Below are 22,777 nucleotides of genomic sequence, written 5' to 3'. Positions count from 1 at the left end.
TCGATCAACACTTATGTGCACATATGGAAATAACATTCATTGGAACTCAAGCAGGTGGGAGAGGGGGAGGAAAAGATGGGTAAATTCATACCTAACAGGCACAATGAACACCATGTGGGGAATGGGCACACTTATAACTTTGACTGGAATGATACAAAAGCGATTTATGTAACCAAAACATATGTACCCCCATAATATTCTGAAATTAAAAAAAAAAACGAAAATAACACATAAAAAATAAATTGCATATCACCTTGCAGTTTGGTATGTATTTTTGTGGGTCACCTAAATTAATTTTGCAATGACTAGAGGTATAAATACAAATGATGATGGTGGTGATGATGATAGTGATGAAGAAGACGATAGCTTTACTCTAGAATAATCAGAAACTCTGTTGAAAGCCTCAGTTTGGGTCAACCTCAAAACAGACATCACCGAAGATGAAATCAAACTGAAAGTATTGAAGAAAACAATTCTCTTTAAAATCCAGAGGCACCGATTGCCCTGGAGCGCAGCCATGGCTGTCCAAAGCAGCTTGCCTGTGGTTGTTCATCTGATGGTTTCATCTTACTTTGACCCTTCTTTGATTCTAATTTTATTGAAGAGTTTTAAAAACTTGCCTTAGAAAGGTGCATTCAATGAAATCTTGTAAAACAAATAAATTCATTTGTATGTTTGACTTTACCCACATATATAAATCCCCGGTGTCTGTTATTTCGGTTAAGACTTCCTGCTCAGGTGTCCTGAGCTAGTCAGGTAATGACCCCAAGTGCATTTAGCACGTATGCCAGGTACAGGTGCAGGGTTTACAATTCTCCCATCTGCCAGCCTTCGCCCTGACTCATCTGAAAGCCAGCAAAGGGGGCCGTGGCTGCAAAGTGGCTATTTGTCCTCACATTTTAGGCTCCCCAAGGCCCCAGAATGATGATAAAATAGAGAGGCGAGGCCAGGGGCAGAGGGCCTGGCGAGATTCCCCGGGCTCCCACCGGCCCCCTGCCAATGCCCGCAGATGGTGGGGGCCCACCAGCCTGGGCCACCGCTTGGGCCCTGGCAGCGGCACCTCCTTAAAAGCTGATTATCCGGCTTGTCTCCTTTGTGAGCCGGCTCATTACCATTTCATTGTGTGGTGGCGATTCTTACCCCGCGCCATGAATATTGACTTCATGCCTACTTTTCTACCTGAATTACAGGCTGGCGGGCTGCTGGCGCGCTGCTTGCTTAGCTCCTGCCTCCCTGGCAGCCACTTGAATGGTCTCAAAGAAAAGCTGTTTGCTTGAGCATTTAGGGATAACAGAGAGCGGTCACAGGCCGCTACAGTGATTTATTAAAAGACAGGAAAATGAGAAAAAAAGGCTGGTACTTCTTGCACCAGCTGCCTGCTGGCTTTCTTTCTTTCATTGTGTCTCTCTCCTCTCTTTTTTCTCTCTTTATTCCTCCCTCCCTTCCTTTCTTTTTTCCCCTTTCTCTCTCTTCCTCCCTGCATTTCTTTCTTTTTTTCTCTCTCTTCTTCTGCCTCCTCTTTGTTCACATTTTTACAGTGAGAGAAGGGAAAAGACTGCTGTGTTTTAGGCTGATGCTTGAGGAATGTTGTGCCTGTTTCCTGCACCTAAAGGAAACACCCCAGCAAAGGTAGGCAGAACCCAGCTTTCGCACCGGGAGGCTATGAGAGGAGATTGAGCACGTGCACGCCTGTGCTCGCGCGCATGCGCACATGCACACACACTGCAAATGGAGCACGGCTGTGCAGGGAAGACACGACTCTCCTCGGGAAAGTAAGACAAGGTGCCTTCTCCTTCCCACCTCTTCCTCTCCAGACACTCTCCGATGACCTCCTGAGACCCTCCTCTGAACGCAGTGCCTGCCTCCGGCCCCCGGGCTTCTTTCAGGGGTATGTTGCACGGACGGCCTGCCCTCCCTGGGGTTCTGCCCCTTCCAGGCCCAGAGCGGGCCCTGCTGTGTCCCTGATAGCTCCTTCCTGGGTGCTGGAAGTCTGGAGTGTGTGTAGACCTTCAAAGTGAAGGCTTCGTCTTGGGTGACAATTTCTGCTCAACAAACCAACCTGTTGGAGCCCCGAGCAAGCTGGTGGGGAGGGAAACACGAGAGAGGGTGCCGGGTGACCCCAGCACGCTGGCAAGCACGTGGGGGCAGCTCTTCAAAACTGAGCCACAAGGACTTTGTTTTCAGACCTTATCTGAGGTTCCTTTGCTTTGTGGCTTCCGGGAGCTTGCAGTGCCTCTGCTTTGCTTCTGGAGTGTGTCTCTGCAGGCCCCGGGCCACCTACAGCTGGCCGTGCGCTCTCAGTTCTCTGCTGCGTCCCTACCTTTCACTTGGCTTTTCCCAAATGTCATTGGCCCCCCTTATCTCCCGCCATGAGGCTCTAATTAGTCTGCTCACAACCCCATAAATCACCCGTCCGCCCTCCTGTTTGCTTCCTCTAGACGAGGTGTGGAGGCTCACCTTGCCCTTCCCAGATGACAGATCAGCCATTAATCTTGGTTTATTTGCCGGCTTCCTTCTGTAGCTTCTGAACTGTTTGCAAATAAAGAGGAGGGATTTTTGGTGACCTCAATAGAGATAGGGACCCACAGGTGGATTTATTCTCAGGTTTGATTTTTTTTTCTTTTTCTTTTTTCACAAAAAGGCTAAATATACAACTCTGCCTCTCTGCGCTTGTGGTTTCTTTTTTTGAAATGTTTTTGGATCTTCTGTTGGGCTGAAGTGTGTTTGTTTATATCAGTCAGGCTGGTTTGTTGCTATGAGTGCATCGAGACAGGGTGACCTGCAGGAATAATGAAGGAGGTGGCTTGATTGGTGACTCTGACACTTCAAAGAGAGTGTCACTATGATGTTTTAATGGTCAACGGACACTGGCTGCAGGAAAATCGTCTAGAAGCTTAGGAATCATAGCATTGCAGGCCTTTTGTTCAGCCTTTTGGTCTCCCTAGCCTGATCTCCAGGTGTTACAGTGCACCAGGTTCCCTTATTAGGGTCCATCGTATATTCTGGATTCAGTCTCTGAGAAGAGGGCTGAATGCATCAGCTGAGGTGTGTCTTTTAGGATGCAAGAAGTAGAGGTAAAAACTTGTGGGAGGATATGAAGGGTGTCACTTGAGGGAGAATCTCTGCAAGGGGAAGACAAAGCTTTCAAATGTCAGGAGTTAGAGGTGGGCTGTGGGGAAGATGTAGGGTATTGGGTTTTTAAGTGTACATCTCTGCTTGAACCCAAAGAAATGTGTGATGTGAGTATTTGAGTACTAGGCAGGACAGTGGAGAAGATATTTTAAAGGTCTACGGGACCCATGCAGATTATTGTGCCTTATGCAGAAGATTAATGGGGTTTCTTGACCTCATTGCGATGGATAATCTTAAAACTCAAAGCCCTTGGAACACAATCTATGAAGCGGTCCACACCAAACTAGTGATGTTGGAGTCTGTAATCTTGACACTCATTGTCTGGTGACAGCCATGCTAGCCTCTTTCCCCCCTACTTCCCCCCCCCCCATCCAACAGTTAATTTAGATTGAGGATTATTTAATCAATTGATTTTTTAAAAAAATTCTTTTTAGTTACCAGGGCTTAAAAAAGGGAGGCCACATATATGCCATAAAATGTGTTCAGTAAGTCCATCCTTTCCTGCCCTGAATCTTTTGTTCTTGTCAGAGAGATGATTTCTCCTCCATCACTGGAAATCCTTGAGAATTGGAATAATTGTCATTTTCATCTTTATGTCATCATCTCCCTCCCCAGGATGGCCCATTCTTTATTTTTTCGTATATTTTCACTGACATATAAATTACTTACAGTGAGATGCATAGATCTTAAGTGTGAATTCAATTATTTTTGACATGTAACCCACAGAACATTTCCATGACCTCAGAAAGTTTTTTGAGGTCCTTATCAGGCAGTCCCCCTCCCCTTGACAGAGGCAACTACTATTTTGAGTTCCAACACTATAGTTCATATTGCCTGTTTTAGAACTTCATACAAGCAGAATCACATAGTATACAGTCTTTATGTCTGACGTCCTTTAGACAGCACAACGATTGAGATCCATTCATCCATCCATGTTATTGCAAGTATCAATAATTTTGTTGCTTTTTATTGCTGAGTGTATTCCATTGTATGAAGATGCCACAGTTTGTTTATTCATTGTCCTGTAGATGGAAAAATTAGGATGTTTCTAGTGGTAAGCTATTATGAATAAAGTGGCTATGAAAATTCTTTTTTGAGTCTTTCTGTAGACATGTGTTGTCATTTCTCTTGGATAAATACCTAGGAATAGAATTGCTGTGCCATTGGGTAAATGCATATTTAAATCTTTAAGAAACTGTCAAATAATTTCCAAAGTGTATCATTTTATACTTTCATCAGTAATATAGGAAAGTTCCATTTCATCCACATCCTCACCAACGTTTGTCATTGTCAGTCTTTTTCATTTTAGCCATTTTTGTGGGTGTGAAATAGCATCTCATTGTGGTTTTAATTTGCATTGCCTTGATAGTCATAATCTTCTTGAGCACGTTTTTGTGAGCTTATTGGCCATTTGTACATATATTTTTTGTGAAGTGGGTGTCAAGTCTTTTGTCCATTTCAGAAATTGAGTTGCTTGTCTTTTTATTATAGTGTTGTAGGAGTTCTTTATATGTTCTGGATACGAGTTCTTTCTCAGATATAGTTTTTATTTCCCAATCTGTTGCTAACCTATTTGTTTTCTTAAATGTATTTTGATGAGCACAGAATTTTAATTTTAATGAGGTCCAATTTATCATTTTCTTTTCTATTTATTACTGTCTGGGCCCTTTCTAAGAAATCTTTGCCTACCCCAAAGTCAGGAAAATATGCTTCTATTCTCTTTTTTAGAAGCATCCTATTTTAGGTGGTCTAGTTAATTCCTAGTAACCATTTTTAAAAATTATATAAAACCAGGCAAAACAAAACAAAAACCTGGAACGACAACTTAACTAAGAAACTAATCATTAAAACAACCAATGAACCCACTCACCAACCACCCAATCAATCAATCCTAAGAATCCATTCCACAGTCTTTCAGGGGGGTGAGTAGCATGCTATAACTTGTATACTTGGAACAGGTCCATAACGTGTGTCTTACTGCCATAGTTTTGGCAGATGACTTTGACCAATCCATAGACGTTTTACCCCTTGAAATGGTGATTGCCAGCAAGAGTGCACAGGGTACTGCTTTTATCTGAGCTAGCTAAAGTATAATATTAGCATCCATGTTGAGTGAGCAGTTGAGGATGAAAGAAACTCTGGTGTGTGTGTGGGGAGAGGATTAGGTGTGCACTGCTTTCTTCCTAGCGCTTGGAAGGTGCTTTTCTTTGGAAACATTTTTACGTCTAGTCTCCAAGTCTTATTTAAATGATTCTATAACTACTGTGCTTCAGGGAGAATGTTCTTTGTTGAGAAGGCTTCCATGGGCTGGACAGGACACCAACCCTTTGTGTGGAATACAGCTCTTGTATACCTGCAAATGAACCCAGAATACTGCAAATACAGCCTGCACTATTCTTTGCCCTGTCAAAGAGCCTGAGCTATGATTCCTGGCTTTGGAGAACTTTCTAGACTTGCTGTGCCTATGTTCTCTCTCTCTTCCCTAATCCCAGGCATCTTAGATTTGGCTGCCTTGGCTGTACATCCAGTTAATTCTTAGTGTGGGTGTTGTACCAGCCTAGCTGCTCAGGTCTGCACCTTAGGCACAGCCCAGAAAGTCTCATTACTTACTTAATTTATCTTTCTTTGCCGGTGGTGTGGTATTAATGATTAATGTCCTGTACTTCATAATTGAAGATAATACCATTCCAGAGGATTTATTTTAAGTTTATAGTTCCTTCTTGCAATGTTTATGGACTTGTGCAGTTATACTCTCTCACTTGTTTCTTAGACATCACAGAATTTTAGAGCTTTTTGGGGTCATTCCTTTTTTAAAAGAAATAACAACACATGTCTAGAGAGCTTCAAAGACTCATGGAAGTCACCTCACTAGGTAGCATTCAGTGTCTGAACGGCTGGGGGTGAAGTCTCCTGCCTTCTAGATCAACACATATATATGGTCTTTGTGCAAATATGGAGGCCAGGGAGGCTCTGCATTATGCTAATTTGTTTCTTAGGTCCCATTGATAATATGTGGCCACTACATTCCTCAAAAAGGAGTGACATTTTAAGCAGAGGGTTTTGTATCTCAGTTGGCTGACTTGGTGAGAAGATAATTTAACATGTCTCCAATTATACTGTTTGATGTTAATAAAATTTCTGTGGTCAGGAAATGTGGGATCCATCTGGAGTTCACTTCGAATGTATTATTTCTTGCTTCGGGGCTTTTGTGTTTGATAAACCCAAACCCTGACTCCTTTGCATTTAATCTTCAGGTAAAAGAGGAGAGCGGGAGCTAACCCCCATCAGGCCTCTGGGTCTCTGGAGACCCTCCTGTTGACATCTGTGAGAGTGAACATGTGTACGTGAGGGGGGACGTGGTCTTTGGAGCTGTGGGTCTGCTGGCTAGAGGAGAAGTCAACCTTGACTGTGAAATGGAGAAGTTAAAAAACAGCTTTACCCAAGGGCCCAAAGCTAATGATTCCACAGTGCTGACTATGGTATCAGAGTAAACAATAGCAGGCTTTCATGGTGTTTACTTAGCTCTGCAGCCTACAAAGGACTTGCACGGGACTTCATCCACACCACACTGCTGGCTTGTATCACAACCGTCCATTTCGAAGCAACTTAAATGATTCTGACCTTTTGTTTAGGTTGTGGGTCAGCGCAGAAAGGAAATTTTCTATAAACCACCATGATGATTCGTCTCAAATTGGAATGGGCATGTCTTTGATTAGAATTCATTTCGCATCCAGGAATGGCGTCAGCAGACTGGATAGAGTGTCAAACACAGGGGCATGAGGCTTAAACTTGTCAGATGTTCACACTCCTTATTTTGCTTAATCAAAAGCATGGCAGAAGATGTGAGATGTCTAATTATGGTTTAAATCATTTTGAGTGAAGCATATTCTACTCAGATGTGCCTACATTATTGCATTCTCGCAAGCAGCAGGAGACCCACTGGTCTTACACCCAAAGGCTACTGTGGTATTTTCTCAAATAGAGGAGTTTCCTCAAATTTCATCAAATAAGGTAATTTTGAGCTCTTGATTGTGCATGGCACCATCTTCAAAGAGGCTGATGCTATGTTCAAACATAATTACCCCCATGGACTCTCTGCCTAGAGCTAATAAATAAAAACTGATATAGAAATTAGCCTACTGAATATGCTACATATTATTCATTTGCCTAACTTATTTTTGAGATGTGAGGGGGGAAAATGACAATACATTTTATCAATCCAGTTTTACTGATGTCGAGGCTGAAATTCAAGAGACTCGAGCAATGTAGATAAAGTCACCCAATAGCAGTGCTGAGACTATGTCCAGAGCTTCCCAGTTCTTGTTCATGGCCTTGTGTCAGGTGGCCACATTGTCCAAGGCACCATGGCTGCTGCAATCTGGCTGTCACATTGTTCTACTCTGAGCAAAATGGCAGTTCTCTTCTGACCCTCTCCACTGCCTTGGCACCTTGTTGTGGTCCATTTAGGTTTATTCCCACCCCTACCTCATCCTGCCACCACACATAAAACCATCAGATGCCAAGTCATTGCCACCATAGCATTTCTCCTTTAATTTCCCATAGTCTACACTTTTCCTGGCCTTTTCTCCAATAAAGTGTACCTATCCTGTGTTGTGTTTCTCCAGAGCTGACCTTGATGGCTCGAAAAGTGAAAAGGAGCTAATAACAAGGATTTTTCATGGCACCAAGTATGTCTGAGCCCCTCCTGAAGAGCAGAGGCCTTTCCTACCTGCCTTGGGTCAAAGCAGTGAGGATGGGAGGCTGGGGTGACATTCTATATCGTAGGCTACCATGCGTTTGTGCTGAGAGACTTTTCTTTGTGTTCCTCATATCCACATGGGTGTGACAATAGATTGCAATGTGGGACACAAGGAGGGGAGAACCAGGAGGCTGGGGACCAAGTGCCTGCTTGGCCCTGCTATGACTTTCTCTATCTCATGCAAGTCCTCTGTATTAGTTTCCTAGGGCTGCCATAGAATTGCCACAAACTGGGTGACTTAAGACAATAGAAATTTATTCTCTCACAGTTCTGGAGGATAGAAGTCTGAAATCAAGGTGTTGGTAGGGCCATGTTCCCTCTCAAGACTTTAGGGAAGAATCTGTCTTTGCCTCTGGGAATGAATTAGCTTCTGGCAGTTGCTGGTGGTCCTTGGTGTTCCTTGCTTTGTAGCTGTATCACTCCAACGCCTGCCTCCATCTTCACATGGCTGTCTTCCCTCTGTGTGAGTCACTGTATCCAAATTTCCCTCTGTTAATGAGGACACTGGTCCTTGGGCCAGGTCCCAAATAATTCAGTATTAATTTATTTTAAATCAATTATATCTGCAAAGATCCTATTTCCAAATAAGGTCACAGTCACAAGTACTGGGGGTTAGGACTTGAAAATATCTTTTGGGGGGGACACAGTTCAACCCACAATGTCCCGTGAATATATATTCTGGGTCTCCCCTTATTCAAGTAATTTTGAGGAACGAGAACAAAGTAGCTGCTATAGGATTTGTCTTTTTAGAGAGGAAAGGATGAGTAAGCAAAGGTCTTAAACTCCATTTGAAGGAGGGGTCACAACAGAGCAAAGTCTGCCTCAGTGGGCATCTATCTTCTCTTTCTGCTGCCCAGGCTTCCGGTCCTGTCTCCTCCACGCCATGTCTTGTTCTGTGTGATTACAGTTCAGTGGTAAAAGAGGCACACTGGGCTTCCTCATTCTCAGCCACATCCCCTATTGCCACTTCTACCTACATGGTCAGGTTTAACAGGGGATGACATTCTGGTGGTCCTCTTGCTTAGCATCCTCTCTTCTCCCCACCACACTTCTGATGCACATTCCTCCAATCTTTTGTTGAGATCTCAGGCATCTTAGAAAGCCCTAACCTTCCAAATGTCTCCCCATACTTCTCCTTTTCCCCTTTTTCCCTAGTCCGGGTCACCAGCATCCGTCGCCTGTCCTGCTTGCAGTATTTGTCCAACATGCCTATCTGCTCTTCCAGGCTTTCCCCCTCTACCACAAACTCACCCTAAGCAACCAGAGCAACCCTTCTAGAACAGACATCACATTATGTTCTTCCCCCTCCCTCGAACATCCAGGGACTTGGCAAAACATTAGAGTAAGCACCGAAGTTCTTGCTGTGGTCTACAAACCCCTTGGGTGATCATCGTTGGCCCAAGGACCACCTTTGACCTTCTGGCCTCCAGAACTGTGAGAGAATAAATTTCTATTGTCTTAAGCCACCAAGTTGATGGTAACTTGTTATGGCAGCCACAGGAAATGAATACAGGATATATGAATGGGGATAGGAACATTTATATCTTTATTTTAACTAATCTTGAATTGAAACTTAACATTTCCTTCAGTCATGAATGTGGGTGACAATGCGGTTTTAGTGGGCTCTGTGACTTTGTCTCTAACAGCAATTTCAGGGACTTACATATCACAGGTCAAGCATTATGAAGACCTTGAAATACCATGGACACTTACTGCTGCTTTGAAATTGCAGTGGTTATTAAGCCTGCCATTGGATCTAGTCATTAAAGTGTTAATTAAGGTACACTTTATTACTAGACCACAAATTTGGTTTTAAAATATTTGGAGAAATATTTTTTCAATATCATTGATTTCCTTTGTATTCTTATCTATTTTATTATTTTTTTGTATCAAAAACAGTCCAGAAAAAAGGCCCAAAGACTTCATCATAAAAAGTCAAGACCCTCTGGCAGGGATAGTTGGTCCAGAATCATGAATGAATGAATGAACAAATGAATCATCCTAGTACAATGTGCTCAATTTAAAGAGGAAAATTAAGGCCTAAGATACTAAGAACTAAGATAGTCTGAGGTCCCAGCAGTGGAGCAGAGACTAAAGCCAGATCTTCTAGGGACCACTCTTGCTTCTACTATACACTGGCCTCCTTCAACATTGATTCAGGTCCTATTTCCCTAAGGAAACCTTCCAGAGAAACCTCACCCTGTAATCCACCTGCCTCCCCTTGACCTGCTGTTCTTTCTGTACATCTTAGCACTTGAGTCCACTGAATGCAACCTGTTTAACATCCCATTTTGTCTTGTTCCCATCCCAGCTCAGTGCCTGATGTATCAAAAATACTTAAGTGTTTGTTGAGAAGGGAAATACAAATGTCTTCCAGTTTTTAATATATATGAGCCTCGCCTCCTGAAAAAGAGGGACGACACCTGCCTTCTAATTTTTTTGTTTGTGTTCATGCAATTTATAAATGTTCCAGAGGCACATAGTAGGTGTTCAACAAAAATATGTATTGAATATAATTGAATTTCCTGGTAGCTGAACAACTAGACTGACTGGTGGAAAGATATAAATTAGTAAAGCAGATTTAAACCATGTGTTGATCATTGAAAAGTTGTTTCATTTTCAGCCAAGATAAATGCTTTTTTAATGTGTAAAGAAATCTATAACTTTCTGTGCTTTGAATTAAAGCTCCCACTTCCCAGGTTTCCTGCCTGCTTCTGGCTCCTCTTAATGAGCTAATTTACCCCACCGAGGTGAGAGACTTCCTCTTGGGAAAGGGTTTAGATGTGCCTCTCTCACATCCAGGGCCCCAGAGCGTTTCCTTACAGGGCTTTAAACACTCTGAATGGATTTAAGAGAGAAGCCAAGAAACAAATCTGTTGTTTTAGCTTTATTCCTCGAGGCTCAGCGGCTCCGCTTTCCTTCCCCTTTGATCGCTCTCACTGGAGTGGCAGGCCTGGAAACTGTGCGGAGAAGGGCTGGGTCTCTTTAGGAAGCCCAGTTCAGGGGACCCACCCAGCTCCACACAATGAAAATACAGTTGTCAAGCCTTTGAGGTGGCTGTGAAGATTTATTCTTCCTGGGCAAATTGGTAAGACATTTGTATTTTTTTAAAACACTTTGATGAACTTGATAAGGAAGCCCTGGTTTGAATGTGGAAAAACATTCTAGAGCTTTTTCCACTGCCAAAATGGGTTCTTAACTTCATTGCGAAGCTTGACCTGTGGAAATGAACTTGCCCTACAAATTAATGACAAGACCATAAGGGAACCATTTGTCGACTACAGAGTACATGCTTATACTGTCTTAGAATATAAGTCTCCATGAGCCAGGAAGTCTCAGACACCTTTTGCAGATCTTGACGTCTTCTCTACACATTTCCCGGTCCTTAGCAGCCTACCAAAATCTTCTGACTGCTCTGCTATGGTCCCCTAACTTACATTACTTCCACCAGCTGAAGGAATGGAATATGCAATATTTTATTATGCATATAATCGAAATAGTTTCTATTCTTCCTAAGTTCAAGTGTTTGTGTCACATATTGTTCTGAGCATGCCTTAGTCATATTCAGGTCTTGAGGGATCTAGGAAAGGAAATGGAAGCTGGCGTGAAATATCTTTCTCATATTCCAGAAAGTCATTTTAGCCAGGAACATCTGCCAACAGCCCTAAGATGGTGCTCTTGACATCCTAGAGTTATGCAGACCATTATGAATGGCTCTTAAAAGGCTGTGAACACCAAAAAAAAAAAAAAAAAAAAAAAAAAAAAAAAAAAAGAAAAAGGAAGGCATGGACATTTATCAGCTGGTAGTGGTGGAAATTCTACAATCATTGGGAGATTTTCTTGGGAAAATCAGAAAACTGTCCTTGAATTCTGTGATTGGGGCACAACCCTGCCTTAGGGTGCAACCAACAGTGTGCTCAATGGAGAGCCCATGGGCTTGTGACAGATGGAACCAGGTTTAAATTCCTTTGTGGGCACTTATTTTCTCTGTCACCTCGGGTATATTCTTAATTCTTCTTGCTCAATTAGCTCAACTGTAGTATCAGAGTAATTGTGCTTTGCTGGTTGGAGCCTTTCAGGTTGTAAGGATCAAAGGCAGGCTCAGGTTACCCTGGAGATCAGGGATTACTACAAGGAATTCAGGCACTTCAGGAAATGTGGCCAGTGATCACCACACAGGGATACAGCAGCCCCTTCGTAAGATGCCCTGCCATTTTCGTGGCAGAGTTTCCTCCCGTTTCTGTAAGCCTGTCTCCACTCTGCCAACATGATATTTTTTTTCTTTTTCCTCTTCTATTTGTTCTACCACTCTTTCCCTGTCTTTGTCTTACATTCAAACCTCACCAACAGAAAGGATCCCAGTGAATCAGGAGATTGCCACCCAGTAGGGAGTGCCCATCAGTCAGAGTCCTCATGCCAGACTTCCACAGACCAGGCTCCGGGTTCCCGGAATGGTTTCCAGTGGGCAGGTCAAGAGGGTGGCATGACATTAAACACGGCTACTTTGCTCAGGAGGGGACTGTTCTTGAACATCTCCATTTGCCCCTCCAGATCCATTCTCCACTCTTCTCTGCCCTGCTATATACCCTGAAGATTGAGCTCTATCAGCTACATTGCCTGTGCCCCACTGCTGTCTTGTTTCTCATTACGTGTAGCCAAGGCAAGCATTGGAAGGAGATCAGACAATGGAGGAAAGAGAAGTTGGGGTATTTATCCTTCCTCTTCCCCATGCTACCACCTGCCCATGGCTTTGGCAGGGTCCACAGCCTCTGCTCATCAGCCCCTCCACCATGGCGACAACTCTCTCTAGCATTTTAGTACCAGCTCTTTTCTTTAAGCCTATGTATGGTAATGTCTTCCCACTTTTGCTGGACCCTGGGTGCTTCACCATCCCTAGTTGGTTCCCTTAACTCTGACTACAGTTTTATAAGTTGTCCCTTCATTTAATTCTTGTGAGTGAACCCTGTGAGTGGTCCAGGTCTTACATGATGGAACCTTGACTGACTGCTGCAGGGAATGCAGGTATGGCGGATGCAATCATACCATGTGTTGTCCAGGACAGACTCTCAAATTCAGGAAGAGTTGTATAAATGAAGTGGGTTTATGTTCCTAAAGGCCTAGTGTATCACGGGACTCAACAACTAGATGTTATTGTCATCATTACTTTTGCCATGTTTGTGTGGAAGAAGCTAATCAATATTATGTGTTTTGGAGACATATAAAGTCTCCACACATGCCCCACCTAGTTTCTCCAATGACCTAAAAGTGATCACTTTTCAAGGTAATGGGAATGCTGTTAATAGGGTTTCTAGTGGCCCAGCTCCCAAATGGACCAATCTTGAGGTTTTTCTGTAGCAAATTCAGAGAGATAGGAATGTGACAAATCTTTGTGGGATATTGTTTAAGGGCGTGATCTGGATCATCTATCATAACCACGTGATTGAAACAACATACTAGAGTGGGTCTGAGCAGAGGTCTGAGGAGGGCAGGAGAGGTAGCTCAAAGTGTCAAGAAATAAGGAAAGGGGTCGCTATCACTGGACTGCTGCTCTTTGTAATCAGAAGCTTTGGGCAACCAGGAGTAGGTGACTGAATATCAAACACGAGATCACATTTATAGCTAATCAGGAAAAACCCCTAGAGTGTTGGATGCAGAAGTTTCTCAGATATAGCACAGTTGAAGTGTCTTCCTCTACAGATGAGCAAACTGAGACTGTGAGGGCTTCATGCCTAGGTCAGGGAGGATAAATGTATGGTGTGTGTGTGACCACCAGTTCTTTGTTCTTTTTTCTTTGTATAAATTTATGGGGTGCAAGTGCAATTTTGTTACGTGCATAGATTGCGTAGTGGTCAAGTCAGGGTTTTAGGGTATCCATCACGTGAATAACATACATTGGACCCATTAAATAATTTCTCATCATCCCCCCCAGCCTTCTGAGTCTCCAATGTCCATGATTCTACTCTCTACATCCATGTGTATGAAATTTTTTAAATCTCCCACTTACAGATGAGAACATGCACTATTTGTCTTTCTGAGTCTGAGTTGTTTCACTTAGATAATGGCCTATGACCACCAGTTCTCTAATGCCCATGCTAGACATGAAAAATTGACCATGATATTTGTTCCCATTGAGCCTGAATAAGCCTTGAGAGTCCTCTACTCAGTGCTCTAGGCAGGCATGAGCAATCAATTCAACTCATCATGCACATTGACACCATTTGCCATGCCTGGACTGGGAGCCATCTCTCACTCCCAGATCTGAGATTTAGTGATAACTTGCTAGTGATAGAAGAACAGTCCTGATTTTGCCTTTTAAATCTTGAGTTTTCAAGTTTTATATGTATACAGATTAGTTGGAATACAGTGTTTTTTTTTAATGATATGTGCAATTCATGCATACGCTGCAGCAGCAAACACGAGAGGAAGGCGGGCTGGGTGTCTGTGTTTGGCATTTGTCATCCAGTCTGAAAGTGAACCAGGCTTATCATTTATTTCTTTTTCCTCTTTTTGTCACCTTCCTTTGGATGATTAAGCCACTTCTATAATAAGGCCAATTAGAGAAAAATCAAGTAATAAAACAAAAATCTCTTCTTGTTTTGCTAAAATGTTCATTTGGCTCAAAGTTTCCAGACTATTTGCTTCCAGTTTTAGTTATCTGTTGTCATTTAGCCACCGCTCTGGTGAAGGACAGTATTGGCTGTGACAAGCTGCTGTGCCCGTTTGCTCACGTCACACACCATTCAGCTATTTGAAGGGGCCACGAAGGAGCTTCAGTAAATCTAAAGGGGTGTCTTTTGTTTGTCCTTTTGCTCTCAGTGACCTATGAGTTGAACCATGTGAATTTGCTGATATTCAACTGTTTCTAAACTACAAAAATGACAGTTTCATGTGGTTCGTTCTAAAATGTATCATTCACACCTTTGTACTCTTGTGCAGAAATCCCTGAAAATGTAAGTTCACAGATAGATTTTAGTAGTTAACAAGATTGTTTTCATCTGAGAGCAATTATGTACTATCCAGCAGTGACCAAAGACACCTATCGTCATTAGGTCAGTGCCAGACCAAGAGAAGGAAACCTTACCAAACTTGGCAATCTGGTCCACGCTGCTCAAAGGTGGTAAGACCCAGGCAGGGCAGATGCATCGAACAACTCCAGGGGGTGCCTTTCACATTCTAGTTAATGTCTGTGGTGGCCGTGGAACCAAGAGTTCATTTTCTTCCTCCTGTAAGCTACCACCCTATACAGTAAATATTGGAAACATGGGTCCCAAAGACTTTAAAATTTTATTTATTTATTTTTATTTCAGCATTTTACAGGGGTACAAATGTTTAGGTTACATATATTGCCTCTGCCCCACCCCAGTCAGAGCTTCAAGCGTGTCCATACCCCCAACGGTGTGCACCACACCTGTTAGGTGTGAATATACCCATCCCCTCCTCCCCCATCCCATCTGCCCGACACCCGATGAATGTTACTACTATTACGTGCACTTAAGTGTGGATCAGTTAATACCAATTTGATGTTGAGTACAGGTGGTGCTTGTTTTTCAATTCTTCTGATACTTCACTTAGAATGGGCTTCAGCTCTATCCAGGATAATACAAGAGGTGCTAGATCACCATTGTTTTTTGTGGCTGAGTAGAACTCTGTAGTATACATATAGCACATTTTATTAATCCACTCATGTATTGATGGGCACTTGGGTTGTTTCCACATCAAAGACTTAACAATTTAACCCTAGTGGATGTTGGCCAGATTCTCTATGGAGCCTCTGATACTAATTATAAAAATAAGACAGATCTGAGGAAGATTCAGGAGTCTCAAACTGTGTATGGGTCACATAAGGTGGTCAAAGGGTTTTGATTGGAGTTTTGTTTCACTTAATTGTCTAAAACCTGCCAGTTTTGTTCATTCCCATTATGTGCTTGAATCACCACAGAAGGTAGTTACCATTTGGCTCCTAATGTAGATGTTTCGGAGATAACAATGGTATAGTAGCTAGGGACTTGGGCTCTGTCCTTTGGAGTTACATGAACAGGATTCTCAACCTCGCTTTAATACTTCTGGGTGTGTGAGTGTGAGCAATTTTCTTCGTCCTTCTGAACCTCAGTTTTCCCAGCCACACAATGGTGATAGTAACTGAACATACTTCATAAGTTATTTGCTAATGCATGCCAAGTGCTTTGTAAGAGAAATTTAATACTCAGAAAATGTTAGTAGTTATTTGTACAATACTTCCCTGCCCTGCCCAAATCCCTATACCAGCTTCTTGCACCCATCCCAGCTTCTGCCAATAGGTTGAACCTGTGACCTCCAGAAGTTTGCCTCTGGGCACCTAGAGCAGCCTCCCCTGCACTGAGAGTTTACATTTCCTACCAACCCCAGCCTGACTGTAGCAAAAGACTGACTGGGGTAGGACTACGAAAGCCCTGCTCCTTTGCCCTGATGGAGGACAAACTCAGAGGTACAGTTATGCTCTAGAGCTCCACATGGGATCAGGCAGAGGCTAGAAATTTCACCCCTGCTCAACTTCTTTCCTGCCCAGCATGTCCTTAATACATGAATCCTCTCCTCAGTCTGCCTCATAGAAAACTGACCATCTGCAGAGAGTATTGTGTTTCATCCCCAGAAAATCTCTCAGGGAGCAATCCCATTTTACAAACTTGGAATACAGAGGCGCAGGAGCCCACCTGACTTGCAGAAGTTCCCTCCGCTAGTAGTAACAGCACCTAGACTCCTGGCTTCGGTTGCTCTGTCCTGGGAGGCACACCTGTCTCCAAATCATTTATCTCCATTTCCCCTGGTTAATTTTAAAAATAAGAGAAAGGCTAGAGTGAATGATCTTATGAGGCATTTGGTATTGAGGAGGGAGAGGAAAACTTGAATGAGGTTAAAGAAAAGGGCTGAAAATCTTATCACAAAGGCAGGATCCTGTTGCTTTAGAAATCACATTGAAGAGAGATATTCTCTGATAGCAGCAAGAAGGAGCTGGGATGGAACCCCAGGGCTATTGTATTTCTATGTGCAGGGTATACTGCAGCCTGCTCGATGCTGGCACCGGCTTGCTCCATGCTTAAACCGCTTATTAAAGTCTAGACGCAACATAAAAGCACGTAAATTGGTTCCAGCCATCTCTAGTAAAAACTTCGACTGGAGCTGGGAAGTGATTGGAGCATCTCTTAGTGTAATTAAAATTGACTCTTAAAGTTTCTTTAGCTTAATTGGTAACACTTTCTTTGGAAGTTGGTGAAAGCGTCTTGCTGGGAAGGTTAAATGCATTTCTGTGTATAAGATCAGAATTCAAATATAGTTTTATGGACACATTTACAGTTATGCTCTACCCGGGTGGTCTTTTTTTTCCCCCCTGTATCTTTTCTATTTAAGATTTACGCTGTCATTCGCCACAGTCTAAATGTGTTTTGATAAAAAGAAAAAAAATGAACCGTTGCTGACGCATTTCAAACAGCGAGTTGGTAATATTTTGAAGCTTTCAGTAAATTGAACTGCAGTTTGGCTTAACCCAAGCTCCTTCTTTCCCCCAAACCTTGCACTTGGAGTCTAGTGCTTAGACTTTGTTTGTTATCCAGAAATTGAAAGTAGCTACTACTATTCAGCTGGGTCCAAAGGTAGGAAACCAGACCTTTTCTGAGATGGCCATGCCCTTGTGGTGGCCAAACCCATTGGAGCCCATTATTTGAGAACGAATGTGTTTATGTATGTGAACGTGTTTATAGGTGTTGGCACGTCTCTCCTTCGGCTTTGCTTCCTGAGGGTCTTGTCAGTGTAATAGATTCTGATAGTAAAAAGGCCTGTTTTGGAAAGTAATCATAGATGAAGCTTCCAATTTTCTGGACCTATCCTTAATTCAGACTTGGGGGAGGACCTGCTGATTTTACATTTGTGAGCATCGACTTGCCACGATTTCATCCTTGTCTTAGAAATCTATTTGCATTCATCCCTATGGAGTAGAGGGACTGGTTTTTTCTTAACCCAACAATATCTCTGTGTGTGTGTCTGTGTGTGTGTGTGTGTGTGTGTGTGTGGTGTTGCACAACAATGTTATGAAGACCATAAAGAAAATAAAAATCACTCTGGGTCTGAGATTTGAATGCAATAAATATTTATATTTCTGTGTTTTTCCTTGTATTTGCCTATGGGCATATGTATTTTCACATAGTTTTAGTTTTCACCATATAGATGCAATTTTTAACCAATGATCTTTGAAAAGATAAATAATAAAAGTTAATTTTCCCCATTAAGCATGTATTTGTTATAAACATTTAAAAAAATAGAAAAGTGGAGGACCATTGCTCACAGACAATGCCTGTTAACATTTTAGTGTTTATTTCTTCAAACTTTCATACATCCATTGCTTTTCTTCCTATAATATTGTTCATATTGCATATATAATTTTTTTCTGCTTTATTTTGTATGATTTTAAGCATCTGTATTATCATAAATCTTTGATAATATCACTTAAATGGTTACATAATAACATTATTACATTAACAGGCTGTAATTTGCTTTAGTATTCTCTTATTAGAAGACAATGTTCCATATTTTTGCTATTATAGTACTACAAATGGCAGTATAAATTTACATTTTTTGTTTGTTTTTTGTGTCTAGGATCATTTACTTCCCATAGATTTCCAAAAATGAAATTATGTAATCAAAGGGAATGAAAAAATGTAAGCCTCTCGATAATACGGTCAAATGGCTTTCCATATTCTATCAATTTATGGTCTCACTAGTAACACACAGAGCTACCACTATTGGTTATGGTTATTTTAGAAGTTCTTTGTTATTTTGATAGAAAAATGGCATCCTGTTCAATTTGCATCTCTTTGATGATTACAAGGTTGTCCTGTTTCCCTTGCTGTATCCAGTTCCGTTTCTTCTCAAGTGGATCATCTGTTCTCAGCCTTTGCTCACTCAGCTGTGGAATTTTTAAATGAAATCTAAAAAATATTGATTTCTGTCATGCATGTTATAGTTGTCAAATGTATTTTGATCTTTGTTTATATTTTCTGCAGTTTGGAAGATCAGTGGTTTGTTTGCTTTGTAGGTTAGGCTATGTGAGCATAGATATCGTTTCTGCTTGTTTCGTGGTGCCTGGATATTCTGGGAGGGCAGTGGTGATGTCATGAGATGACACCATCTCTGCTTTCCAGGGAGACAGACATGCACCCTGGCTCTGATACAAGCGATGCCTTTCACATTTCAGGTGTCAAGCCCAGATTGTGCCCACATCACTTCTTTGCATATGGAAATCCTATGTACCCTTTAAGGCCTGAGTCACGCATAACTTCTTCCAATTTCCTGGTCTTCCTTCATTATTGCTTCCTGTTTAGTAACCCCGAAGCTCTGTGCTTGATTGGACAAGGAACCCTTTTCCGGATCTGGAGGAAAATCTTTGGGGGAACATTTTCAAGGGAGTTTTATTTTCTTATATGAGGGCTGTCCAGAAAGTATCCAGCCATTATTAATATAATGAGAACAGTGCATGGCTGGATACTTTCTGGACAGCCCTTGTAGAACTACCAGTAAAGCTGCTGAAGACACTTTAAAGACGGGCAGAAAAGAATGTGGATGGGATGAAGAGATTTCAAGCTGGAAGAAGAGTAAAAGAGTAGTTTGTTGCATTTTCTTTAGCCTCTTTCAGATGGTTGAGGATGGGTGTGTGGTTGTGTGTGTGTGTGTGTGTGTGTGTGTGTATGTATGTGCATATACCTTAGCCTAGATTCTGCTGAAAATCAGCACCTGAAGCAAGGATTTGTGTGCAGGAGATAATTTTGGGACACGATCCCTGGAAGCAGGAGCAGGACACTGAGGAGAGTGAAGAAGGGAAGGAGGGATAACCAATCTCAGGGTGAGTTATTGAGTTGGTTTTTGCTGTAGACAACTAGGGCTCAGTCCAAAAGGTATAGAGAAGATTTTTTGATTCTCAAAATAACTCAAGAGATAGGAGAAAATCAGGCTTAAGGGAAATTGGGGGTAAGAGAAGGACATCTTTTATTGAAAATTTATGATGGTGGTAATAATTGTAGAGTATCTAGAAATGGTCACCAAATATAAGTCCTATTACTTAATGTATCAGTTATCTGTTGCTACAATAGTGCAACATAACAAGTAGCCACAAAACCTCAGATGCATATGACAATAAACATTTTTGTTCACAAATTATGGTTTGGCTGGGTGGTTGTGCTGATCTGAGCTAGGCTTGGTAGGGCTTAGTCATGTGCCTGTTATCAGCTTTGGTTTGGCTGGGTAACTTTGCCAATCTTGGCTGGACTCCCTCATGTTTCTAAGACCTTGAGTGGGACATTTGGGGTCTACTCTGCACATCTCTTTCTTGAGCAGTCTAGCCAGGGCATGCTCGCATGTGAAACAGAGGAGCAAGAGACTAAATGGAAACATGTAAACATGCTTTAAGACTTTGCTCACATCATCTTTGCTGATATTTAATTGACCAAAACAAATCACATGACCGAGTTCAGGGACATGAGACAGGCACTTCACTACTATAGAGCCAAGGGTAGAGAACCAGGGAAAGGCGAAAAATTGAGAACTGAGAATTTTTACAACCTGTCTTCCACACTTGGTTGGTTTACATATAGTTTATGGAAATAAATATTAGTATAATTGGTTTGATTTGTTGGAGTGTAGACCATTTAGTCCACAAGTTCCCTGAATAATAAAGCTCCCCTCCAAACACACAGGGCTTCTCCTCTACTCCATAAAAGGAACCCAATATTTTGGGTCATTTCTTTTTAATAAAAAAGAAAAATGCCTGTTGGACTTAGAATGTCCTGCCTTCCTTTATGGAGCTTAGATTTCCTAAGCTGGAAGCTATGTATACCTTTTTTGCCAAGGTTGGCTCTGGGCCTATGGTATCCACTCTCTTCGAGGACAAAAAAAATCCGCAGAGTTCTATACTGTGTCCTCCTTCCATATTTCATGTAGGTTTTTAGAAGGCTGATTGCTTTGGGTCTGAGTGGGCCAGAGAATGATTGCAATTGGCTTTTTAAAGACCCTATTACAATTTTACTTTTGGTTTTCTAATGTTATGGATTTATGCAATACTTGGCCTTTATGATCCCTGAAAGTTTTATTTAAAACAAATCTCATTTTTTTTTTCTCTCTCTATCTCTTAGAGGATTCTAACTCTGAAGGGTGGTTGTGGTCAACACATTGAATAAACCCCTACATCATTTTTGGTTAACTGAAAGGGCTTTGAAAGTTGGCAGCCTAGATTTGAAACCAGGTTCTACTCTTTTTAGTTGGATGGCATAATCATTTTCATCTTACCTCCCCCCTCTGAAACATGGGTGTCATAATACCTACTTTATAGTGTTGTCTTGGTGTTTTAATGAGGTGACTCATGTGAAGCCCTTTGGCCAGTGCTTTGCAGGTAGTAAGCACTCAGTATATGGGGACAATTCTTATCCTACCCTGTGAACTCCTATTCCCCACCATCAACAACATTCTTTTTTTGAAAACATTTTTTTTTGTGTTTATTTAGTTTTCTAAAAATGTATGGAGTACAAGTGCAATTTTGTTACATGCATAGATTGCATAGTGGTCAAATCAGGACCTTTAGGGTATCTGTCACCCGAATACTGTATATTCTACCCATTAAGTAATTTCTCATTCTCTATTCCCTTCCCACCTCTTGTATTTCTGAGTCTCCATTGTCCATCATTCCACTCCCTCTGTCCATGTGTACATATTTTTTAGCACCCACTTACAAGTGAGAAAATGTGATATTTATCTATGTGTGTCTGGTTTATTTCACTTAAGATAATGACCTTCATTCCATTCCATCCATGTTGCTGCAAAAAAATGTGATTTCATTCTTTTTTTATGACCAGATAGTATTCTATTGTGTATCTATGCCATATTTTCTTTATCCAGCCATCAGCTGACAGACACTTACATTGATTCCGCTTTGCTATTGTGAATAGTGCTGTGATAAACACATGAGTGCAGGTATCTTTTTGGTATATAATTTCTTTTCCTTTGGGTAGATACTCAGTAGTGGGATTGCTGGATCAAATGGTAGTTCTATTTTTAGTTCTTTGAGAAATTGCCATACTGTTTTCCATAGAGGTTGTACTAATTTACATTCCCACCAACAGTGTATAAATATTCCCTTTTCTCTGCATCTTTGCCAACATCTGTTATTTTTTGTTTTTTTAATAATAACCATTCTGACTGGTGTAAGACGATATCTCATTGTGGTTTTAATTTGAATTTCTCTGATGATTAGTAATGTCAAACATTTTTTTTTTTTCATACACCTGTTGGCCATTTGTATGTCATCAACAATATTTTTGAATATCAGCTTCCTATTCTAAAGAACCTAACTCAGGCTGGTGATGGAAGCTCAGAAACAATTTACATAAAACACTCCCAAGGTGGACACAGGCTGGGGAGATGGTTCCAGGAACAACTCCAGCAGGTGGGACCTGGCAGTAGGAAGGGCATGGAGGTGAAGGCTTGTCCTGCTTTCGTGGGAGTTTCATGTGTCTGTTCTCACCATATCCAGCAGCTCTTCTTCGACCTCAAACCTCTTATTTGCCTCCATCTATTTGTCCTAACTCTCCAGCAGGATGTTAGGAAGATTCAGCTGTGAGAACCAGTAGTTCTCAAATTTAGCTGCACAATAGAATTTCTTGGGAAACTTTAAAAAATACGGATGTCTGGGCCCTACCTCAAAGATTCTGATTGACTTGATCTGAGGTGGGACCCAGTCATCAGCATTTTTTTACAAGTTCTTCATGTGATGCTAATATGTAGCTAGGGTGAGACCCACTGGGCCAAGCCATCTTGGGCGTCTTTGCAAGATTTCTACTTCATTCTACTCTTGATTATCATCCTAACTTC

The sequence above is a fragment of the Propithecus coquereli genome, unplaced genomic scaffold (genome assembly GCF_000956105.1).
Source record: "Propithecus coquereli isolate 6110/MARCELLA unplaced genomic scaffold, Pcoq_1.0 Scaffold532, whole genome shotgun sequence".
Classification (NCBI taxonomy): Eukaryota; Metazoa; Chordata; class Mammalia; order Primates; family Indriidae; genus Propithecus; species Propithecus coquereli.
Note: the sequence above shows the minus strand (reverse complement) of the source record.